An 18,185-nucleotide genomic window follows, 5' to 3' on the forward strand; every position below is an offset into this window, starting at 1 on the left:
AAGTTGGCAGGGAAAACAGGCTCAGAGGTAATTTCAGCACATCAGGTGACAGTCCCAAGGGGGTCTCTGTGACTAAACCCATCACAGTGGTGTAGTTGAACAGGATCTGTACAGAGCTGATTGCTTTGAGACACTGGTAGTGATTTTGAGTGTGTTTTAAGTGTGGTGGCTGGAAAACAGGTTACTGGTTTGTTGATTTCTGTTTGCTCATTTCAGGAAAGGGAAATTGGAACACAAAAACAGGGAACTGAGTGAAAGCAGTAAAGTGATTGCGAAGTGGAGCTTTTTAGGCTGCAAGTTACAGAAAAGGAGAGGGAGCATCAGAGATTATTGCAACTGAAAGAACTGGAGCACATGCCCACACCCAGTTTCCGGCAAACAGAGGCTAGGGATGCTTCAGAGGCAAAGGGCACTTAGTGGTTTGAACTAGAGTAAATGGTGGTATGATGATGCTCCCCATAAGGCTTTATGGAATATGCTTATGAATGTATATATGACAAAACTAGAATGTGTTTTATGCTACATATGCCATGCAACATATATCTGTAAAGGTTATAATCTACTGAATCTATTCATCCTGTTTGTATGCAGGTATCATTTTTGTACAACTGTCACATCCACATCATCTGTTTTTACCAAGCATGACTTCAACAGTCCTTGAATCATATCAGCAGGATCTTTTTGTTTGGACTTATTCAGATTCTTTGTCTGGTTTTCTTGCACTTGTTTATAATATTCATTTATTGAAAACAACTCAACCCATTTTTCATGGTTTATTTCCAAGTATGCAAAAATTATAGGTTATTGTAATATCTTAATACCTTTCACTCATTTCTTGCATTTGGGCATACAATAGGGGTAAATTGTGTAGGCCCAATAGTCACAACAGGTCGTACAGACAACAGCCTTCTTCCCTATGCAATGCCAATTCATTCTTAGAGCACAATCCATCCTGTGTGTTGAAAGAGGCATGGGTCCTGTGGAAAAATTATATGTAATCATCATGCATATGCAGGAAAGGGCTGATGTAAGGTTGCAGTGGCCATTTTGATTCTGGCATTCCCTAACTTACGAGTTCTTGACTTTGCAACCTACATGTTCTTTTAACAGCTGTGTATGTATGTCTGTAGAAGGTAATATTTAGGTAAACAGAATAAAGAAGAGTAGAAGTTAGAGCTAGCAGGATAAAGATGTGGCTGAATTAAATGGCTCACTGTGAGAAGACAGGTATTTTAAAAGTATGTGGAGTGAGCAGGACAGAGGTTTTCTAATGGCCATGATATCTGGGGGCAGGATATGTCCATACTGCAGCTGGAAGTGCGCCTCCCATTCTGAGACAGACATGTGCTAGCTCTGCTTGCGCTAGCATGCTAAAAATAGCTCTGTGGCAGGAGTAGGCTTATGCTCAGAATACAGCCGCGCCATTCAGACCTATCTGACTTAGCAGTGAAAGAAAGAATAGCTGATAGATGTAGAGAGCAATTATAGGAATGTGAAGAAATTTGGACCCCACCTCTTTATACATTTGCTGAGATAGCTCAAATAATGCCAGACTTCTCTGCCATCTGACTCTTCTGCCTTTCCCCTCCCTCTTCCTGCCCACACTTTCTCAGGTCTCCTTCCCATTTTTGTCTATTGGTGTATGTCTCTTTTATTAATTATTATTGTTAACCCCACCTTAACATGTTATGTTTGTGTATTATTGTCTGGTTTTGTGTTTGGTCTTGCAGATTTGACAAATAATTGCATCATTTTATGGGGTAGCCTGTGAGATGTGCGGTGTTTGCTAATGTAGTTTACCTTTTTGTCATTTGTGTCTGTATGAAAGTTCATAAAAAATGAATCACAAAAATAAATAGCACTGTGTAGGTTGTGGTGCAGGCAGCAGCTCAGGCTAGCCCCTCCAAGCTCTGATGAAGTGCTAACACACATCGGTTCCGGGCTGGAAGGCACACCCCTAGCTGCACTGTCCATCAAACCAGCTTTTTGTCAACCGTGCCAAGGTCATTGCAAGGAGTGGCCCTCTGAGCTCCCAGCCAAAACCCCTTTAAGCTGGATTTAACATGGGATGTTCCCTTTGAACACAAATACAATTCTCCAATTTTTCAAACTGGCCAGGACTTACCTGTGATTTTTCACACACTCTCTCTCTCTAATATATATAAAAATTGCCCATTATAAACCCTGCCCAGAATGGTGCTTACCAGGTACTGTTCTGCATGTTTTTGGAGCAGGTTGCAGTTTGGCAGTGGTTATATCAAATGTGCCACCACTAAATACGAGCTGCATCTTCCCCAAAGCAGCACGGGGGAAGCATATTGCACTGATGCCATAGCTGAAAATGTGCTGCAAACTCTTGAGAACATGATAGATGAGGAAAGATCACTTACATCATCCTGCTTCAGGAAAGGGCTTTTGATTTCAGATAATTAGGAACATGGATGTTATAACTATGAAAGGCCTATTAAAATTTAATGACCCCTCTGCTTATCCCCAGCAAGATAGAGTCTGTAGCCTGATCCTATAATGAATGTCAATTGGTACTCAACTTATGAGAGAAGTGTACTAAGGTTCTTGTCCCAGAATCAAACTTAAGAGTCAAAATTGACAAGTTCGATGTCTTGTAGAGAACCCTGGCGTGTATAGCAAGGGCACTCACATGGAGAGCAAAACACAACCTTACCCACCTTTATTAATACAGTTAACAGAGACAAGAAAGCTCCAAACCACATAAGCAAATAACAAGAATAGAGTATTAGAGAATTCTTAAAAGTTATTCCTCACACAGTATATGCTCATAGACTTATATACTCAGACCCCTTTCTTGGAGATCTGGTGATAAGAGATGAAGAGACAAAGGACCAGACGTGTCTCTGGCATGCCAAATGGGTCCAATGGTCCAGATCCCCAATGCTTGAAGATAGGTGATATATTATAGCACTAAAATATTGAAGGGTAGAGGCTAGCTATTTTCATGTGAGTCCTTGCTTATATAGGGCCTGGGATACACCAAGAATATTCATACAAACACCCAGCCTCTTCTGTCCATATCCAACTTCCTCATCTTCATAATATTGGGCTGCGTTTCCCCAATAGGCCATTATGTTAAGCCCTACTGACTCATTACCTTATTGCTAAAGAAAGTTTGTGGTTAGACATCTGTCAAGATCCTATTCTAAAATAGCCAAGCTCAGTATTTCTGCCTAGTCTCATTTTATGTCAACTTTTGGCAAGCTATTTCCAGTTCCTCAAAATCTAGGGTGACCATTAGGTCACTTTTTCTTTACTAAAGGTCAGAGGCCCATGTCTTTTATGCTAACTTGCTTAAGTTAATGTCTTACAGGATGCAGGCCTGTAGGTTCCTCACATTACTGCTAAATAAAATAACGGCTATAAGTCACATATGCTAGATATTATAATTATAATACTAGATATTAAACCAGTACTGCAGGTGATCTCAGCCAAATGGCTTTATTGCATCCACTTCATTGTTTGCATAGTGCTTTATGTATTTTCATTTTAAATACTTCCTTGTTGCTGAGTCAATCAGATGTAGTTGGCTGCCCTGATGTTTAGGAAATATTTATCAGGAAACTGCTGACTCCCTTTCTTGGGAATTGATAGGATAGGGGGTGTTTCTGTTCAGCCACCAGCAGCAACTTCTGAAACGGTTCCTCTTATAGTTGCCTGATCTTGCTGCTCTCATTAATTTGTGGGTTCAGGTGACTTCTTGGGAGCATGTTATAGATCCAAAAAGAGACAATAAGTGAAGACAGACAATTGGGGAAAATCCTGCCCCTAATGCTATCTGGATGGGGTTTAGTTCTCCTGGCTTTCTCTCTCCTCACTGAATTGACAGTTGGGCTTTTCAACTGTTAACTCCTAGAATTTTGGTCTGGTCCCAGGTTAGGAACTTGCTGATGATCAAAACAGGATCAGGAGGATCATGTGTTGTTTGCACATGATTGAAGTCAGGTAAGTGCTGTTTGTTGGTTCCAAACGAAAGGTCAGCAGGAAAGAAAGAGTGAGTAACTTCTAGCATACTGCAGATTCACTTAAGAATTAAGGAGAAACAATTGTAACAAGAGGTAATTTAAGATGGAAATCAGTGAGAGAAAATGTATTAAATAGACAGGAATGAGAGAAGGAGTAACTCTTCACTTTTAGTCAGCCAAATATGCTTCTCCTACAGGGGTTTTAAGTTAAGGAGGAAAAAGAAGTTTTCACCTAGAAGCATCAGTCTGAGGGTATAAATTAAGGCACATCTACACCTGGATGAGTAATGTGCTTCCTGCTATCATTATTTGTAAAACCTAACTAGATCAACACCACCCAGGTGACCTGCCAAAAACTGGGAATGTGAATACTATACACTTGGGAGTTTTAGAACAACATTGACAATAGGAATAAAAGAGATAAGATTCCTTCGTGGCTCTGTAATTTGTTTTGGGAGATGATTTAAAGATAAACCTCTTCCATAGTGGTAACAGGTAAGAAAATCCCTCCACTGTATGCAGATCTGCTAAGGAGAAGAATAGATATTTTCTGAAGAACATTACCAAGATTTAGAGAATCTGGCTGGTAACGTCACATAAATCTGTAACCCAAAGCCACACAATTCTCCATGTCCCTACAACTGACTAGAGAGGGGATGCTGATTCTTAATCAATGTTCCTACCAACAGACTTCTTTACAACACTCTGACATTTCTTTCAAACAGAAAGGCTCCCTGCTCACATCACAGACAGTTTGTGCACATTTCAGATATAAAACCAGCTTCAGTAGTCAGGCAAACATTCAGGGAATTAACTGATAGTAGTATCAATATATAGGATGCATTACTGCACATCTAAAAACATAACTATCAAATTTGGTATATCAATGTACTGCTCTGTGAAAGAATCCAAAGAACTATTGAAGTTGTACAAGGATAAAAACTACAGATTTTTCTCTATCAGCATATTTAAAATAACTTAATTTTTCATTGCTTTGGACCAGAAACAGGAGTTGGCCAATCACTTCCTTTGAGGCCTTTATAAATTAACATTAATTTGCATGTTTACCTGATTATTTAATGAGGTTTGTGGCAGCTTCAAATAGCACAGGGCACTTCATTAGCAAGGACAGGAACTAAAACATTGCCTATGGTTGGCCCACTGATATATTAGCTACTCACAGGTACATCAGCATATATAGAGCTATCGTGTTTATTATGTCTACCACTTAACATTTTCAAAGATTTTTAGAAACTTAACCAATCCATACAAAACTCTATGAGAAAGGTATCATTTCCATTGTACAAATGGGGAAACAGAGGCTGAGGTAACTGAATTGCCTAAGGTCATAGAGGGAGTCAGTATCAGAGACAGAATTAGAATTCAGGGGTATTGGCTCTTGGGTGTGTATTCAGGTCAGTAGACCAGAGTTCTCTTACCTGTCACTAAAGGTAGAATAGTCTCTAAAGAAATATAGTTAATTGGCACTAGCTAACGCTGTGTTTTCATTCCCCTTGGAATGAAATCTTGGAATTAAGTTACTCACACTAACATGATTCTAGGATGCCATAGTGCAGGCTTCAGGATTTTGCCCAGCACAAATAAACTATTTGCATGATAGGAAATAATGACACATAGGAGGGTGGAGAATGGTTTCCTTGCTGTTTTTACAACATCCTGCAAATGAGTCTGGAAGCAAGTGGAACAAGTAGAGGCCTGAAAAATTCATCTTAAATCGCAACCTTTCTGTTATGGAGCTCGATTTTAATCAAACCCACCTTACTATCAGCTGCTGAAAATGATGTGCTATTCACACTACTAAAAGCGCCTCTTACCTGTATCCATTACCCTATTAGAGAGCAAGCGGTGAGGTAATACATTGTTATTGGACCAAGATTTTGGTGAGAGACACACACTTTGGAGCTTACACAGAGCTCTTCTTCAGCTCTGAAAGCCTGTCTCCCTCACCAACAGAAGTCGGTAGAATAAAAGCTATTCCCTGCCCCACTTGGGGTCTCAGGTATCCTGGGATTCCGAGGGCTGCACTCCCTTCTTACTCACTCTGTCAGTTTAGACTCCAGTCCGCGCCTCATTTACGCAACATCCGCTGGTTGCCCTATTGCAAAGCGATTGACCTGTGCAACGCAGCATGCAGCTCAAGAGAAAGTTATTTCTGCTCAAAGCCCTGGAAGCCCACGCTGAGACCACCTCCCCCCACGCCTGTCTCGCCGACTCCCAGCTGGGCTCTAGCGAACGGCTGGGTCTGGCTTCTGTGGGGGTCCGGCCAGCACAGTGGGGGGAGCGTCCTCTGGCTTGTCTGCGTTTTACCTAACGGGAGACGCGCCGGAGCTGTCGCCGCAACATCTGGCAGGAGGCGGGGCCTGCCTCTGGCCACGCTCCCCGGCCTCCTGGACGTCGTCTCCCGCGTTGGGGCACTTGGAAGCGGCTCAGCCCGAGCCAGCCCGCAGCGCCCTCCCACCGCCAGCCCCAGCATGCTGGGGGCGGCGTTCCCCGGCTAACCCCCCCGCTTGTTTGCTCCGCAGAGTGGCCCGCGCGGGCTGGGGACAGTGAGAGGGGCCGGAGTCCAGCAGCCGGGCAGGCACAGTGAGTAAAGCGCCAGCCTTGGGGGCGCTTCGCCGTGCCGTGCTGGGAGGCGGGGCGGGGGGCGCGCTTGGGGCTGGCCCCCGCGGGGAGAGAGCGGGGTTGGGGCTGGCCCCCGGGGGTGGGGGGGGAGAGGGAGGTCGGGGCTGGGCCCCTGGAATGGGGAGGCGGAGGGCGGGGTTGCGGCTGGACCCCGGCGCTGCGCCGCTGGGGGCCAGCTGCTGGGTCAGGTGGAGGAAGCTGCGCCCCCGGGAGGCCGGGGGCTGGGAGCGGGGCAGGGGCGGTGTGAACGCGGCTGGGTTCCCCGGCGAAGCAGCCCGCGCTGTAGCGCAGGGAGCCAGAGGCGCGCCCCAGGCAGGCTGGCCCGAGGAGCGCGTGTCGGAGGCGAAGGGGCGAGGCGCTGCTCCGAGCCGGCGATGGGAGCAGAGAGGAAGGCACGTGACGGGGTGAAGAAGCGGCGGGTGGTGTGTCCCCCGGCGCTGCCGGACCCCTCCGTGAGCCCGTGTGTGTGTGTGTCCTGCTTCCCCGCGCTGGCCCCTTTCCCAGCATGAATTCGGTTCCCCGGGCAGCGGGAGAGCGGGGGCAGGGCGTCTCCTCGCGCTTGCTTCCAAATCCTCCTCATGCCTGCCGAAAAGATCGCGTCTGGGTCCGTAATGGGAGCTCCGGAGGCGTTGCCTTTTTCCCTCTGATTTCTGGCAGCAGGAAACACCAAGGCACAGCCCGACTGTTTTTGTGAAAAGATTCAAGTAGCAATCGCAAGGAGTAACACCACTTAGCGCACTTTCGTTAGTACAGGTATTTCCTCTCCTGCCAGCTGATCCATGCGGTAGTCTCGCTGATCTCTCTCTGACTGTGTATATCTCTACCTGCCGTGCACATTTGTTTGCTAGATTTCAAGTCTGAAGAGCTATAAGCTGAGAGGACCTGTATGTAGCATGAAAAATCTGAAAAATTTGTCTCTTGTTCCTCTTTGGAAAAACCCACGTAGATGCGAAAGCCCTTTACAGCAAACTGATTATAGGCACAGTGCTGTCAAAAGCAGTCTTCAGACAAATCTGAAGAGAGATTCTCCCACCCTCGCCCCCCTTTTAGTCTCTTTCAGTTACAGCAATCCTAGGTGTTAACTTGTAACAATAGTAAATAAAAGCACCCTCAAACAGAAGTGATTTTTTAAAAATTGAGTGCCCCTTGTTACCAAAAGAAGGTGTGGGTTTTTCCCTTACTAAAATATAGTTAACACCAAGTGCATTTTAAAACAAACAAACAATAGTCTACAGGTAATCTTTTGATAGACTGTTTCTTAGGTATTATGCAAAGGCAGCTACTTTTTTGTCACTGAAAAAAAATCTAAGAAAGTTTCTATTTGTGTGCCATTATTTGGTGGCTTTGAAGAGTATGATTTGAACAGTGTATTTTGGTTTTGACAGTCAATATTCAGATTATAGTTATTTAAAATTATGAGCCCAATCCTGCAGTCTTTATTCAGGCAAAATTTCCACTGAAATCAGTGGGAGTTTACCTGATTATAGGCCTGAACCAAAACGCACTGAAAGCACTGGGAGTCTTTCCATTTACTTTAATGAAGACTGGATTGGGCCCTATATCAACCTAAAAGTTGTAAAATGAAATCCTAATTTCTTCATACTTTGTCTCTCCCACCTCATGTCAGGTTTGTAATGCATAAAAATATTTGTCCGTTTACATAGTTACAAAGCCATTAGGTAAAGACAATTTTTAGTTGACTGAACATTCAAGACCTTAGCACTGGGATGAGATTGTTTCTGAAATGACAGACAGTTGCATTGTGGCCAAACTGAATGGAAGTAGTAACCAAAGGTGTATATGTATATCACCCTGGAAAACTTCCACAGAATTTGTATAGATTTCTGATTTGCAATTAAAGGTTATTCCAAGGAGAGTACAAAAATTAGGGATGTGCCGTTTTTCATTTTTTGTTTTATGATGCATGAGAAAAGTCAAAATAGCACTTTTTACCTTTTTTACAGTGCTCAGGTGCCAAAATGTTAACAAGAGCTTCCTCAAAAGTTTTCACATTCTTTAAGGTAGGAGTTCTCAAACATTTTTTGCTGGGCCCCTCTTTGAAAATATTTCACATTGTGATGATCCCCCACCCTGCTGTTGGTACAGGAAATGCTTTTGTGGCATCAGTGCAGATCCCTACAGAGCTAAGTAACTATGGGTATGTCTACACTGGCAGAGTTACATCACTGGCAGTTACAGTACCACTCAGAGAGCGCTGAAAGGAAACTGCTGAAAGGAAAGTGTTGTTCACACTGTCAGCTGCTTGCGCAATAGCGTGTTCTCACTTGTGGCACTTTCAGTGGTATTTGGAGCAGTGCACTCTGGGCAGCTGTCCCACAGAGCTTCCTTTTCTGCCGCTAAGACTTGTGCGGTGATGGAGGGGGTTGCGGGACATCCTGGGTCCTGACCCAGTGCCCTGTGATGCATGCTTTGCATCCCAGCAATCCCTGTGCTTCTGTCTGCATTTGGTGCCATCTTTCAATTGGTTTGAAGTGACAAAGAGTCCTGTGGCACCTTATAGACTAACAGACGTGTTGGAGCATAAGCTTTCATGGATGACGTGTTATGCTCCAACACGTCTGTTAGTCTGTAAGGTGCCACAGGACTTTTTGTTGCTTTTTACAGATCCAGACTAACACGGCTACCCCTCTGATACTTGACTTTCAATTGGTTTGTGTACTGGTTTGTGTACTGCCTCTTTGGTCTGCAGGAATGGATCCTGCACTGTTGACCAATATGCTGCTCACTCTCACTAACACATCAAGAGTGGCAGTGGAGTTATTCCTTAAGCTATAAAGGCAATAGGAGTGTGACGCTGATCTTGCCACACATTAGTAGCTATGACATGAGATTGCTTGTAGCATTCGCAGAGGTGCTGACCACAGCGAAACACTGCTTTTGGGCTCAGGAAACCAGCACTGAGTGGTGGGATCACATTGTGATGCACATCTAGGATGATGAGCAGTGGCTGGTGAACTTTCAGATGAGGAAAGCCACTTTCGTGGGACTGTGTGATGAGTTCACCCCAGCCATTCGGCGCAAGGACATGAGAATGAGAGCTGCCCTGCTGTTGGACAAGTGCATGGCGATTGCACTATGGAAGCTGGCTACTCCAGACTGCTATTGATCAGTCACTAACCAGCTCAGAGTGGGAAAATCGACCGTTGGACTTGTGTTGACGGAAGTGTGAAGGGCCATTAATCATATCCTGCTCCAAAAGACCACGACTCTGGGTAACGTGTGTGAAATTGTGGATGGCTTTGCACAAATGGGCTTCCCTAACTGCAGAGGTGCAATAGGTGGTACGCATATTCCAATTCTGGCACCAGACCACCTAGCCACTGAGTACATTAATTGGAAGGATTATTTCTCTATGGTTCTTCAGGCGCTTGTGAATCACCATGGGTGTTTCACGGACATTAACGCAGGCTGGTCTGGAAAGGTGCATGATGCATGCATCTTTCAGAACACTGGCCTGTTCAGGAAACTGCAAGCAGGGACTTTCTTCCCGGAGCAGAAGATCACTGCAGGGGAAGTCAAAATGCCCATTGTAGGCAGGGTCTCCCAGGATCACTCCTTAATGCTGTGGCTTATGAAGCTGTACATGGGGCATCTTGACAGCAGCAAGGAGCTGTTCATCAACAGGCTGAGCAAGTGCAGAATGACTGTTAAGTGTGCTTTTGGCCATTTAAAGGACTGCTGGTGCTGCCTATGTAGGAGGCTGGACCTGCCAATGACAATAATCCTAATGCTTATAGCTGCATGCTGTACGCTCCATAATATTTGTGAAGGGAAGGATGAAAGCTTCACTCAGGGCTGGACCACTGAGGCTCAGTGCCTGGAGGCTGAATTTGAACAGCCAGAGACCAGGGCTATTAGAGGGGCACAGCATGGAGTCATAAGGATCAGGGATGTCTTGAGGCAGCAATTTGAAGCTGAAATCCGCTAATATTTGTTGCTATGCTTGGGAGTGCAGTGCTTGTAATGCTAGGAGGTGATTGTGATTGGTGTAGACAATGCACTATGAAGGTTTAAGAAAATTGCCTGTTGCTTTGCAGGGCTCTGTTAGCTTTCAGTTAATGGAATAAAGATTGCCTTCAAACCAAGACAATTATTTTATTAAAAAACAACAACCGGAGGGGAGAGAGAAACCAAAAAACACATCAGCTCTGTGGGGGATGGGGGAAGGGAGGGTCCCAGGAGGAGGTGAGATCCTGGGATGGCTAAAGATTTGTGTATGTCCAGGTATCATATGCAGCCTGGTCCTTTGGAGTACAATGCAGCTGGTACTGTACTTCAGCAGGGCTAAACTGCAGAGGGATGGTTGTTGAGTGCAGTGGGTACTGGGAGTCCGAAGGGTTGGACTGTGATGGGGCCGGACTGAAATGCAGCAGGTAAGACTGGAGCCAGCAGGTTGATAAGAGTGTGTTGGCAGGGTCTGGGGGGCACATGGGAAAGAGTTTTGTGACAGTGGCTTCAGGGAAGGGCGAGCGTGGGCTGCTTGGCTTGTAGTGGTAGTAGTGGTTGGAGTGTGTTCACTTGGTGCTCCATAACCTTTAAGATCTGCTCTGTGGCTTTGTTCTGACCTGCCACGTTCTCCTTTCAGTCTGTCTTCTTGCTGTCCTGCCACTCCTTCAGTTCTTGTTTTTTGGCTGTGGAATGCATCATGACGTCACGCAGAAAGTCCTCTTTAGTTTTTCATGGCCCCTCTCTAATTCTGTGCAGCTGTTCAGCCGGCGATAACAAAGAGGGAGGCTGGGCTCCCAAGGTCCTATCCGTGAAGCCAAAATTCAACGTTTTTCAGAAGCAGTATCATTTGCAACACAGAGACCACTGATTCAGTGATTTAAAATGGAGCCACTATTCACATACCTGTCACTAACTGGCTCACCACAGGCAAGCACACATGAGCCACAGGACCCCCAAAATGGTGAGTAACTTCAGCTTCTGCCCTGGCCCTTATGCAGCTCGCTTGTGTGCAGCAATGGTACCCCCACAGTGACAGCAAAGTTACCCTTAATGGGGCAAGAAACAAAGCAGCTCTGCCAAAGAACCTACAGCAGCAGATTGCCAAGTATCTCCTTGAGAGTTTCCTGGAGATCTTTGAGGTAGATTCCCGTGAAGTGAGGGAGTCAATCAACACTCTGTTCCACTTCTCAGACTAGGCATGTGGTGGTACGTGCATCATACAGACACATGCCTGCTTTCTGCAACCCTCTGACCCCAACAACTTGCTTCAGCAATTCCCAAAATCAAAGCCAGTTACCAGGGGCCTCCTCTCCTGTTTGCGCTTCGCCAAGCTCTGACAGCTGTGACTGGCTAGTCTGCGCCAGGGTCGAGAAGAGCACCTGGCTGCACGCATTTCTGACTTCTAATTCGTCCTCTGCCTCTGAGTCCTCTTCCACATCTTCATCCAAAATTTCCTCTTCTTGGCTAGGTCCACTCTTGACTGGCATGCAAGCCACTGAAGTAGCCACAGTGGCTTTCACAGTGGAGGTGGGGTCACCACCGAGTATTGTGTCCAGCTCTTCATAGAAATGGCAGCTCATGGGTGCAGCACCGGAGTGGCTGTTTGCCTCCCGTGCCTTGTGGTACGCGTTCCGCAGCTCCTTCACTTTGAACCTGCACTGCAGTGTGTCTTGATCATGGCCCCTTTCTTTCATGCGTCATGAAATCTGTTTGTAGGTATCATAATTTATACGCTGGAGCGCAGCTGGGACTGGACAGCCTCCTCTCCCCAAATGCTCGTGAGGTCCAGCAGCTCGGTATTGCTCCAAGTGGGGGATCACCTGGTGTATGGAGCAGGCATGGCCACCTGGAAAGATGCACTGAGACCACTGCACATGTCACCGAGCAAACAGGAAAGGGGCTTTCAAAATTCCCAAAAAATTTACAGAGTGGGGCTCATGGTTGGTCACCTGAGGGCAGTAGGGTTAAAACCGATGACCAGAGAGGTGATAACAGGCATTATGGGACACCTCCCGGAGGCCAGATGCAATGTTGTAATTGACCAGGGTATCTACACTGGCACCACAGCACTGTAGCCCCAACGCAGAAAGCTGTACACCTTTCATCGGGAAGGTTTTTTTACAGTGCTGCAACTGTGCAGTTTCTGCGCGCTAAGTGACTTGGCAGCGTGTACACCTTGGGAGTTACACTGAAGAAATCTGTTTTACTGTGCAGAAACTTGCCACTGTAGACAAGGCCTGTGCTATCCTTACTTCTGCACTGCTGCAGAGCAGTGGCCAGCTCTGAAGGCAGGGAAAAAGGTGATCTCACAACTTCCTCTGCAATAGCCTTGCCAGCCCCCGTTTTGGGTCAATGTTCCCTCTAATTTTTTCTATCCATGTGCGGAATGAGTTTTGTTATGTGCACCAATGTCGAGGTAATGTGCGGCTATGCACCACTGGTAGAAACAAAAAACCTAAATATATATATACTGTTAAAAAGTTATCATAGGGATAATTACTCCAGCCAGGACAAGTTAAGCATTTTAGAACTCACTACTGAAAGAATTTAAATTTAAGCATGAGAGAAATAAAATTATGAAATGCACAGACCAGTCAAAAAACTAAAATAACAGCACTCTGAAAGAATAAAATTACAGAGAATATATGTGCATTACAGGAAGTACCAAGAAGTAACAAGTATTTGTTCGGAAGTGAGTGTGAAAGAGATTGTCTGTCTGTCTGTCTCACACACACCGAGACGGAGTGTGTGTGCGCACTAGTTACTGGGGAAGTGTCTGAGAGTCCATGTGCTGTCTCTTTAAGCAGAGAGACACTCACCAATCTGAAAGCTCATTTAGACCACAGAAGTCTAACACCGGAACCCTGCTCCCCTACCCCCACTCTGTGGAGATTGGGGTGTAGGAGGAAGTAGGGGGAGGAGGACACAAAAAAAAACAACCTATTACCGCAGTAATTCTATTCTTGTCTCGAAACCAGAAGTATTTGCCTTTTAAAAATGCTAGTCAATGAAAACAGTGAGTATGAATTTAAACATTCTCCTGCGTTATATGCACATTAGTGTAGAAGAAGCATGATGTAGAATTGACTAGTGTGTTTTCATTGTCCAACATAAATAGATGTTGAAGTTCTAAATAATTGGATTAAAAGCTATCACCTCTCTCCACTTGGTTTCATTTCCTTGTTTTCTGTGGTGTCAAAAACATACTAATTCTTCGATTATTCATCATCATCAAAGGGTAAAGGAGGTATACTTTTTAATGTTTAAAAACAAACAAAAAACGTGTTTTCTCCCCTCCCCCCTCCAAAAGCCTATCAGCTCTTCTTTATACATGGAAAAAGCAGCAAAAAACAAACAAACAAAAAAACCCAGCACATGAATTTAATTGCTTTCCTTTGCAGGGTACCCTTAAGTACTGGAATTAAACTGCTTTTTCTCTGTGGTTCTCTAACTTATAGCTCAGCACTTGATTTAGTTACACAACAGTAATCTGCAATACAAATAGGTACCTTCAGGGCAACATAAATTTGTGGCATTCTGTGAAAATATATAGGTAATGTGAGGTGTGGTCTGTGTAGTGAGAATATTGAGCGAGCAGTTTGTATAGCAGTGTCACGAACTGTTGCATTTATATAATATTCAAGGACATAGTGTAGTGAGGTACTTAATAATACTGTGATTCCTGCTGTGTACATATCTTCTATCTAAAAATAAGGACACATCTTTAATTCCCTTTATTGTATTAAGACAGCTCTTGAAAGGATCAGAGTGGAGGAATGGTTAATGTTTTGGCTTTAGAAAAAGGTTACCTAGCACGGACAGTAGGCCTGATTCTCACTTACACTAAGTCCCTTTTACACCATTCTGGCTCCCTTGTTGGTGAGCAGATTGCATAAGGACTCCACATTGCCTTTGCTCCCAGCCCTAGAGCGATTGTGCTATGGATAGTCTCTGCTTCCCAGGATCCAGAGTGGGTTCTGAGCAGCTCAACATAAGTAAGAGCAGCCCTGAGGCTACTCTAATTTACCTTTTCATGGGCCCAGAATATAGGGAGCACAAGGGTGCCCCTTTCTCCATTGTGCCCCAGATTCAGGAATGGAGTAATCGAGAATCAGGACTAACATGAGCTGTTGTAAACTGACAAAAAATAAATGGAGGCTCTTACTTAAATAGGCACTCTTGGTTTAGAACCAGATTATTATAAAACAAGTTTCCTGTGTCCTAGTTTGATAAATCCACTTTTCTGTTCACCATTAACCAGTAGAAAGCTTTCTTTGGGAAATGGAGTGCTAAGGCCTTCAGTTTCTGCAGAATTCTAACTTTTTTCAAAACTGGAAATTTCTAGTCCTTGTGGGCACAGTGAATGCTTCAAAATGAAAGGGAAACGAGAGAGAGAACTTGTTCTCCTTCCAGCAGCCAGAAAAGGAGAAGGAAAGCAGAGAAATGTAAATCTGCTTACATGACTATAGTATCTGAACACCTCACAAACATTAATAGGTTTATCTCTCCAACATTTCAACTAGCCTGAAGGGAGTAAGAGGGACTGAGCCTCTGAGCACTGTCCAGGGAGAGAACCCTGTTAGGAAACTCGGGGTATGTGTACACAGCAGTTAACACCCATGGTTGGCCCATGTCAATTAGCTCAGGCTGTGGGGCTGTAAAACTGCAGTGTATTTGTTTGGCCAGGCTCTGGGACCCTGTGAGGGGGAAGGTCCCAGAGCTCAGATTCCAGCCTGACACAGAACATATACACCACAAATTTTACAGCCCCACAGGACAAGCCCAAGTCAGCTGACACGGGACAGTAGTGGGTATTTAACTGCTGTATACAGGTACCCTCAGGGCTTCTCTAAACACAGAATCTGCATGAAATTAACTAAAGGCATGATGTTAAGCCAATTTAGTTAAGCCAGTGTAATTTTGGATTTACCTACACTAGTAAAAGTGCTGAGCTAATGTATAGTTCAGGGGTAGACAACCTATGGCACGGGTGCCGAAGGCGGTACGCGAGCTGATTTTCAGTGGCACTCACACTGGACACCAATCCAGGGGGTTCTGCATTTTAATTTAATTTTAAATGAAGCTTCTTAAACATTTTAAAAGCCTTATTTACTTTTACATACAACGATAGTTTAGTTATATATTATAGACCTATAGAAAGAGACCTTCTAAAATGTTAAAATGTATTACTGGCACTCAGAACCTTAAATTAGAGTGAATAAATGAAGATTCAGCACACCACTTCTGAAAGGTTGCAGACCCCTGGTGTAGTTAACCTTGACTTCTTTCATAGCATAGATGGAAGTTATCATGTTCAACTTCAGTTTACCTAGTAGAAGCTTAAAGTTCACCTTCACCTTAAGTATCAGAGTGGTAGCTGTGTTAGTCTGAATCTGTAAAAGCAGCAGAGAGTCCTGTGGCACCTTATAGACTAACAGATGTTTTGAAGCATGAGCTTACGTGCGTGAATACCCACTTCATCGACGAAGTGGGTATTCACCCATGAAAGCTCATGCTCCAAAATGTCTGTTAGTCTATAAGGTGCCACAGGACTCTTTGCTGCTTCACCTTAACTGAGTTGAAAGTACAGCTTGCCTTATCTACACTAGGAGCTGATGATGATGCCTATCATGTTGTCAACATACACCTTTAGGTGCCTTAAAGTGGTGTTTAGGTGTTCAAATGCGGGATTTAGATGTGTATCTTCATGCACCCATATTTTGCAAATTTGGCCCTTCATGTATTTATGCATACCTGTGCATATAAAACAATCCTGTGAACTTTGAAAAGCTCTGTAGCATTACAAAATAGCACGTATCTGCCCAGTGCTCATGTTAAGGTTCACTGGCTCTTGCCCTAACATGATGCATTGGTCAGTTGTGTTATTTTGTAATACTTTATGGCTTTTCAAAGTTTATAATTTTGCTTTCTGTCTCAAGCTTCTAGAGTAAAAAGCAACATTGAAAGAAGTCTTTGAAAAACTGCACTATATAACAAAACAGAAAGCCATTTACTTGACTACCTGTAGGTTCCATGCTCTAATAGAGTTCTGTGATGTCTGCAATATTAACAGCATACTGAAGAGGGTGGGAGGTCACAGTGGAGATGGAACTGGAGTAGCTGTAATGGAGTAGCTGGAGTAGCTGAGGTCTTGGGAAGCAAAGAGGAGATGTTTTTAGGTGATATGATAGAACTTATTTACAGTGAATTCTGATAGAGCAGAACTGCATTCTTATGCTGAAGTGGAATTAAAGTGGCCCACATTGTAATGTGCTAGCTGCAATTCTGGTTAGACTAATCTTTGCCTTACAGTGAAGCTTTTCTGAGGAAAAGTAAATTTGTGTTATAAGAGGGTTCCACTGTAATGTCTTGACTTGCCGGAGTATGGCCCACATCTTGCCTCAAGGTCCATGTGTCATTCTCTCATTGACTTCAATTGGAGTTACATGTGCGTGCATCCAAGAGAAGAATTTGGCACTCAGTGAAGGCTTCCCATTTGAGGAAAAGACTGTCTAGAAACATTACAGGCATTGAATAAAACAAGCATCAGTTTTTAAGAATTTATGGGAAATGCAGAACTATATTTAATATTTGTAAAATACTATGTTCAAAAACTTACTAGCAGAAAAAACATTTTGAGTTATTCTTTTGTCTATCCAGTGCAAAGTGGCTTTGGCTGAGAAAATAGAAAACTAAGTTGATACTAACAATTGGTAATCAGATATAACACAAGTCACTGCAAATTATCATATGAGGCAAATCCTAAACCCAGCATCCAGCCTCAGTAGTTATCTTAGGACATGTCTACATGGGTGCTGCTTTGATATAGGTGTGTTAATTGATCCACAACAACAGTAGTACAATCAGTTTGTACACACAAAAAGTGATTGTGTTGCCCTGTGTTAGTAGCCACACAGCACAGAGCTGTTTTGCAGTGACATCTGACAATATTCTGCTCAAACATCTCAGGGTCCATTGCTCATCCACAGTTGTATATGAATTGTATATAGGACAATGGCACTGAGTATTGGCACTGTTTTCTGTGGGAAGTGGTCATTTTAGCTCATATCTCACTGCTGAGGGTAACAAAGGCAGAGAAAGCACACACAGCTGTTGCTAGCATCCTGAAGCCACCTGGGCCCATATGCTGCTAGCCTCTTTACTGCAATGGTGTTTGCCAAAGTTATTGCTGAGTGGCGCTTGAAAGTTGCCTACCACGGAGGAAGAAATAATGCTGTCACCCCTAGAAACCTTCGGGAGATGATTGCAGAGTACCTCCAGGGAAGACTTCATCAAAATCTTTCAGGAGGATTCAAAGGACATTCGTGTGTACATAAACAAACAGCTCCACACAAACCCTCTCCCCCTACATAGCTCTTAAAGGGAAGGAAAAGCAGATATAATACTCTACCTCTTTTGGTTGTACCATTACCTCTTCTAGCAGCAAATTAATGTAAAGTCAAAAGATAGTGTCCTGCTACTCTAGGAAGAGGGGCATACCTTTAATTGAAAATTTGTATACACACTTCCCCGAGGTTCCTACCCCTGCATCAGGCTCACCTGTGCTCAACTGGCTGA

General features: G+C 44.2%; 1 protein-coding gene and 1 long non-coding RNA gene across 7 annotated transcripts in view; one reads left to right on the forward strand and one right to left on the reverse strand.

The window, feature by feature from the left end:
- The window catches only part of LOC127055684 (uncharacterized), a 45,160-nt gene extending 38,864 nt beyond the window's left edge, over nucleotides 1-6,296 (reverse strand). Inside the window, exon 1 of one of the 2 annotated variants that reach the window (XR_007775567.1) lies at nucleotides 6,057-6,226. This is a non-coding gene — a long non-coding RNA (uncharacterized LOC127055684). Of the gene's footprint in view, nucleotides 1-6,056 lie in introns of both variants that reach the window. The other variant, XR_007775559.1, reaches the window with a different exon arrangement.
- Nucleotides 6,297-6,429: 133 nt separating this feature from the next.
- Nucleotides 6,430-18,185, forward strand: part of ST3GAL6 (ST3 beta-galactoside alpha-2,3-sialyltransferase 6) — a 78,364-nt gene continuing 66,608 nt past the window's right edge. For 2 of the 5 annotated variants that reach the window (XM_050960477.1, XM_050960485.1), the window contains exon 1: nucleotides 6,430-6,599. The gene's annotated coding sequence lies outside the window, so the exon portion shown is untranslated. Of the gene's footprint in view, nucleotides 6,600-6,924; nucleotides 7,392-8,602; nucleotides 8,660-18,185 lie in introns of those variants that run through there. The other 3 variants (XM_050960505.1, XM_050960514.1, XM_050960495.1) reach the window with 3 other exon arrangements.

The sequence above is a fragment of the Gopherus flavomarginatus genome, chromosome 1, assembly GCF_025201925.1.
Source record: "Gopherus flavomarginatus isolate rGopFla2 chromosome 1, rGopFla2.mat.asm, whole genome shotgun sequence".
In the NCBI taxonomy this organism is placed as follows: domain Eukaryota; kingdom Metazoa; phylum Chordata; order Testudines; family Testudinidae; genus Gopherus; species Gopherus flavomarginatus.